This window comes from Budorcas taxicolor, chromosome 7 (assembly GCF_023091745.1).
Source record: "Budorcas taxicolor isolate Tak-1 chromosome 7, Takin1.1, whole genome shotgun sequence".
Lineage (NCBI taxonomy): Eukaryota > Metazoa > Chordata > Mammalia > Artiodactyla > Bovidae > Budorcas > Budorcas taxicolor.
The window spans coordinates 64,098,555-64,106,060 of NC_068916.1; positions in this window are offsets into that span (position 1 = coordinate 64,098,555).

Below are 7,506 nucleotides of genomic sequence, written 5' to 3' on the forward strand. Positions count from 1 at the left end.
CCAAAATTCAAACTCAAGTAATCTCAACCCAAAGCTCATTATCCTAACTAGTATGTAAATATTTTTGCTGGGAAGGTATCATTTTAAAAGCAGTCAGTGTCCTCTACTTATTCCAACAAGTCAGTTATAAACAAGCCATTAAAATCCCCATGCCTCCCTGGCTTCTATTCTTTGATTATGATATAAAAACTACTCTATTAATTCCCATAAGTCAGGGATCAGAGGAAACGTTTTATGTGTGTGGAACATTATTATTGTCTAATAGTCATTGTATTTACTTCAAAAAGTATTTCTTCTATAAAGTGGATGGCTTCTGAAGACTTCTTATCCTTCAGAAGTCTTTGTTCATTATTCCACAACCTCCTCAGCAACAAATTCCTTTATACTGTTTCAACTGCTGCAAACACTATCATCTGAAGTTTATTACACGTGTGAGCTCATAAGTTCTTTAGATGAATCATCCCATTTAATCTCTGTAACAACACATAGAGGCAGGTAATATAACTATCCCAGTTTTATAAAGAGGAAACTGAATTCACAGAGGTTTTAAAAATCACCCCAGATCATGCTCCTAGTAAGCAGAACCTTACTCTTTCAGGTTCCATAACCACACCTCTTAATGCTCGCATTAAACTGACCTGGCATGGTATAAAGTGGTGGTGATGCGTTTGTGGTGACACAGCGTTAGCCATGTTTTCAGATGGAAATACTAGCCCATGCAGCTGATGCCATTCATCCAGAGTCAGAGGGGATTATGCGAGGAAGTAGATGCATTTTGACTTTTAGAGGCTTCCTATCACGTCACCTGGCCTTCCCAGGGGGCTTGTCAGTAAAGAATCCACTTGCCAGTGCAGGAAACACAGGTTCAATTCCTGAGTCAGGAAGATCCCCTGGAAAAGGAGATGGCAACCCACTCCAGTATTCTTGTCTGGGAAATCCCATGGACAGAGGAGCCTGACAGGTTACAATCATGGGGTTACAAAAATGTTGGACACGACTAACAACTAAACAACAGCAAGATAACTTTGCCTGCCGTGGAGTACAGCAGCTTAGTACATACTCATTTAAAGAACATAAAAAGGTATTTTTTTTTAGGTTAAGAAAAAATACCCTTCAAGCAAGATATCAAAGAGACATGTGCACTGTCATATTTATTCCAGCATTATTCACAGTTGCCAAGATACAGAAACAATTTAAGAGCCCATCACAGATGAATGGATAAAAATGTATATACACTTATACACACACACACACACAAACATACATACATTTAAATGTATACATATTTATCTGTATATATATGTAATGTATATATGTGTGTGTGTATATTTGTATATATTAATATATATACACATATAAAATGAAGCCATTTATAACAACATGGGTGGACCCTAAGCACATCATACTAAATGAGAAGTCAGACAGAGAAAGGCAAGTACTGTACTCTGTTGTTGTTTAGTTGCTTGGGTCATGTCCAACCCTTTGCAACCCTGTGGACTACAGTCTGCCAGGCTCCTCCATCCATGGGATTTTCCAGGCAAGAGTACTGGAGTGGGGTGCCATTGCCTTCTCCGCTAATATGGGTTTATTCCTCACGTTAGAAAATCTCATGAAAATCTTCAGCGATACTGTTGTTGTTTCCATTTTCTGGATGAGGACAGTAAGGCTCACAGAGATCCAGCTCTTTTCCTATAGTGTTACACAACTAGTTAGTGTAGACCTAGGACCGGAACTCAAGGAGGACTGTTCTTAAACGCTGGGCAAGAGGATGGTGGGCAGAAGGAGGGCAATGAGTGTTCTAGATGGAAGGAATCCCATATGTATAGGCATGGAATTAAGATGATATGACCCACAGCAGGGATTTTTTTTCAAGTCTAACATTCCTGGATCTGACAAGAGAAAGTTTTGAAGCACAGTTTGATATTCAACTTGGGTACAAAATTGAGAGCTTATAGGGCTTAATATGCTTTGTTTTTTTTTTTTCTCTAGTAAGTGCTTGGAGAGCTTCACTGTCAGATGGGAACAGATGATGGGACACCAGTTTCAGCTTAATTCCATCTGCTGATGTGCCTAGGAAAATTATTTTTCTGTTCTTAATGGGCAGGAGTTTGGGATACCAAAATACTTGTACACTGAAGTCTGGTTTCCAAGAATCTAGGTTATCAAAGGCATCATTTCCTAACAAAGAGGCTCTTGACTTTTAATTCCATTTGGCCAGTGTTTCCTCCCTATCTCCTTCTCCAGAGAACATTTAGTCCCCCAGTTGAAAGCACCGATGTAGAAGGCAGGGTTCTCACCCAGGAAATTGTGAAACATAATGCCCTAGATCCATGTGGTAACACCACGAGCTTGTCAGCATGTGGCCCATTTGGGGGATTTTTTTTTCCCCTCTTTATGCAGCATTTAAAACATGTAAAAGAATCCAAGCCCAATGAAGAGGGAAGAGGAAGATGAAAACCTAATCCTCCCTGCATAATAAAGACAAAATTCAAGACTTGTTTAAAAGAGGATAAGGCAGATTTTTCCCTTTATGTGTGATTTTGATTTTTCAAGAACTACATGTGGTATTTCTATAAAGATCAACAAATTAACCAGGTGGTTATTAACCAAGGGTAGGGTAACTAGGTGTTCAGTTCTCCCTGTGCCACTGACCTGCTTGGGAATGTTGAGAAACTACGTCTCCCTCTAATAGCCTGTTCTCTTATTCTGTATGCTACTTGGCTGTGCCTTTGCAGGGAGCTGGATTTATTTCTGATGTATCACTGTTGCCCTCCACACCAGTATATAACACTGCTCCACCAGGATATCTTGAAGGTCAGCTTCAAATATCTAGTGGCTCTATGACTTAGGCAGAGGGGAAAAAAAATTTAAAAAAACATTCTATGGCAGTTTGGAAAAAAAAATTTTTTGGATCAAAAGGAAAAACACATTCTATAAAACACTGAATTTCTGGCTGGAGTACACACTGAACACTCTATTAATTAACTTCTTATCTGGCTTCTTATCTACCTTCTCCTGAAGGTAGAGTGAATCGAAGGTTCAATTTTAATCATGAAAAACCTGAGTGTACCTAGCTATAAATTCTCAATTGAACTCCAAGGAAGGCAGTGTGTAGCCCTAGGTAATATGGAGTCAACTTCAGGTAACAGGAGGTGACAGAGTTGGGTTGGGTGGGCATAAACCATGCCAATGGCCTGTGATTAAACAACAAATCTGTCTAGTTGCTATGTTTTGCCTGAGAAAATGTGAATGGTGTGTCTGATTGTCCAGTTTCTATGATGCATTGGAGGAAGTATCAACACTAATAACTAAATATGTAGCAATGACTCACTAAGTACCAGGCATGGTACTTTTGTTCAGTCTTTGTTTTAATAAATACTTATTGAATGCTTACCATGTGCTCAGACATGCTTTTTGGCAGCTGAGATGCATCAGTGAATAAGTAAGCACGATCTCTGTCCTCAAAGAACTTAGAGTTGCAATAAATAAACTATAAGTAATAGTAAACAAGTAAACCAAATAGCATATGAGAAGGTGATAAGTGCTAGAGTAGATTAAAGGGGATCTAGCATGCTGATGGGAGCCAGAAGCTGGGCTATTGCTGCCACTTGGGAATGACCCTGAAAGATCTAGAAAATAAAACAATCAAAGAGAACCCCCTTTGAATTCTGTGTCTTAGTCTGAGTTCTCTGACAGTAAACCACAAGGACTTGGGTACAGGTAGTTTATTGAAATATGATCCCAGAAAGCAGAAGTGAGGAAGTGAAAACAATTTGCAAAAGAAAAAGCAACACAAATGAATATATTATGAAGGTTGTTGATTTTAAGCAACAAGAGGTGGATTCTTTCAATGAGACGTATCCAGAATCTCAGGGCTTCCCTAGTGGCTCAACAGTAAAGAACCTGCTTGCAATGCAGGAGGCACAGGAGATGCAGGTTCGATCCCTGGGTTGGGAAGATTTCCTGGAGGAGGAAATGGCAACCTATTCCAGTATTTTTACCTGGGAAATTCCAGGGACAGAGCTGCCTGGTGGGGTACAGTCCATGTGGTCACAGAGTCAGACTTGACTGAGCACACACTCACATATCCAGAATTCCTTCCAGGACTGTTCATGTGAAGGCCAAAAGGATGGGATATTTAACCAGTCCCACTGGATGAGGGTTTTATGCAAGGATGTTCACTCTTTTGAAATTCTGTACTGTACCTGTATAGAGGTTAAATGAGTCCTCTGGCCCAGGAGAAAACTGTAACGCATAAGAGCTGAAAGATAATGGCAAGCCCTTGAGGTAGAACACTGAACTTGCATGACACTGCTCCCCACACTGCAGCTGAAATAAAAGATATATCAAGGGCAGATAAGGCAAGCGACCCAATTCTCTCTCAGGACTCCATTTAGGAGCATCTAAGATAAAGTCAGTGGCAAAGGAATCTGGAAAATGTATCTCAGTCCCAAGACTGGATCAATGAGCAGTTTCAGAGAGCAGATTTAAGGCTAAGAGTCATTAGGTAAACCACATAAGATGCTGAGTAAACACTGGATATGCAATTTAGGAGATCTCAGATGGAGGCATGCATGCATCAGGATGGTATTCAAAGCCAAGATGAGATGAGATCAACAAAGAAGCATGAATAGAGAGTAGAGTGTACATAGAATGAGCAATCCCAATCATTAAGAGGATGGGAAGAAGAAGAGCAGTCAGTCAGGGAAACAGAAGGAAAAAACAAGAGAACGTTGTGTCCTAGAGCAGAGATCCCTACTTCTTTGGCACCAGGGACAAAAAGCAGAGATATTACTTTGTCAACAAAGGTCCATCTAGTCAAAGCTATGGTTTTAACAGCAGTCATGTATGGATGTGAGACTTGGACCATAAAGAAAGTTGAGCAGAGAAGAATTGATGCTTTTTTAATGTTAATGCTTTTTTATATATAAATTTATTTTAATTGTAGGCTAATTACTTTACAATATTGTATTGGTTTTGCCATACATCAACATGAATCTTCCACGGGTATACACGTGCTCCCCATCCTGAACCCTCCTTCCTCCTTCCTCCCTGTACCATTCCTCTGGGTTATCCCAGTGCATCAGCCCTGTGCATCCTGTATCATGCATCGAACCTGGACTGATGATTCGTTTCCCATATGATATTATACATGTTTCAATGCCACGCTCCCAAATCATCCCACCCTCACCCTCTCCCACAGAGTCTAAAAGACTGTTCTATACATCTGTGTCTCTTTTGCTGTCTCGCATACAGGGTTATCGCTACCATCTTTCTAAATTCCATATATATGTGTTAGTATACTGTATTGGTGTTTTTCTTTCTGGCTTACTTCACTCTGTATAATAGGCTCCAGTTTCATTCACCTCATTAGAACTGATTCCAGTGTATTCTTTTTAATGGCTGAGTAATACTCCACTATGTATATGTACCACAGCTTTCTTATCCATTCATCTGCTTATGGACATCTAGCTTGCTTCCATGTCCTGGCTATTATAAATAGTGCTGTGATGAACATTGGGGTACATGTGTCTCTTTCAACTCTGGTTGCCTTGGTGTGTATGCCCAGCAGTGGGATTGCTGGGTCGTATTGCAGATGATTTTGAACTGTGGTGTTGGAGAGTCCCTTGGACTGGGAGTCCCTCGGACTGCAAGGAGATCAAACCAGTCAGTCTTAAAGGAAATCAACCCTGAATACTCATTGGAAGGACTGATACCTAAGCTGAAACTCCAACACTTTGACCACCTGATGCAAAGAAATAACTCACTGGAAAAGACCCTGAAGCTGGGAAAGATTGAAGGCAGGAGGAGAAGGAGATGACAGAGAATAAGGTGGTTAGATGGCATCACCAACTCGACAGACATGAGTTTGAACAAGCTCCAGGAGTTGGTGATGGACAGGGAAGCCTGGAGTGCTGCAGTCCAAAGAATCACAAAGAGTTGGACATGCCTGAGTGAATGAACTGAACTGAACTGGGGGTAGGGGGATGGTTTTGAGATGATTTACATGCATTTACATGCATTGTGCACTTTATTTCTATTATTATTACATCAGCTCCACCTCAGTTCATCAGGCATTAGATCCTGGAGTTTGGGGACCCATGTGACTGAGTACAAGGAAAACTGGATTGAGCCAGATAGTGTTTAATTTTTTACTTTTTTTAAATTGGGGGTATAGTTGCTTTACAATATATATAATATTTATATTTCTGCTGTATAATGAAGTGAATCAGCTATGTGTGTGTGTGTGTATATATATATATATATATATATATATATTTCTGCCTCTTGGACCTCCCCCTACAATACCACCCATCTAGGTCATCACAGAGCACTGAGCTGAGCTCCCTACAACCAGATGAAGTTTTGCCAGTCCATGAAAGGGAGAAGAGAATCAAGGAACTGACTGCAACAACTGACGCAGGATAAGGGGATAGTGAGGGTATCAAACGGAAGAGGGACAGTGAAAATCTTGTAGGATCATGGAATGGAGGACCTTGTAAGACCAAAGGATTGTTGAGGTACTACAGGCAGAGTTAGAGAGAAGGGGTTGTCAGGGAAAGGGATATATGAAATGAAAATAATTCAGAGTTTCAAGTTATTGATCATGAAATGAATTTAGGAATATAATTCCAGAAATCAGTTCATTCACTTTTAATGGTCATTGGCTTAATAACTGCCTCAATTCTGGCCTGTGTCCACTTTGCATGCTTAGATTCAATATAAATCAATAAAGCTACTAATAACCTATACTAACAAAAGTTAAATTGTGATATACGGGAGGGTATCTTATTTGTCATTGGGATTTCATGCTGATTTTAACCTAAGTCATTCCTATTACCTCTAATGATCTTAGAAAATTGTTAGGGGAACTCTGTGGTTCCCAGCTGACATATGATTTTTACAATGGGTTCAAAATGCTTCCTTTGAAGAGGAAGCCAGTTCCAAGGTTCCAAAAGAATGAACATGCGGCTGCTTTTGATAATTCAGGAACTCACAGTTCTCTTGCAAACTGGTGTTAAGACTAAAAAGCAGATTTTGCTGTTTCCTCCTCAACTTATTTCACAAAAGCCTCCTAACTGGTTTATCCTTCTGTAGTTTCTTTCTCATTGAAACCAACCTAGCTTGCAACTTCTCAAGATGCAGTTTACCATTTGATTTCCTACTTCTGAACCTTTCAAAGGCTCCCAGTGAATTAAGGGTAAAATTCAAATGTCTTAGTTTGGCACTTACTTAAGACCATTGACTAAATTCATGTATTTAAAAAAATAATAATTACTCAATATACCTAGATTTCACCCAAACTAGTGTTAGTGTTAGTTGCTCAGTCGTGTCTGACTGACTCTTTGTGACCAATGGACTATAGCCTGCCTGGCTCCTCTGTCCACAGGATTCTCCAGGCAAGAATACTGGAGTAGGTTGCCATGCCCTTCTCCAGGGAATCCTGCTGACCCAGGGATCGAACCCAGATCTCTTGCATTGCAGGTGGACTCTTTACCATCTAAG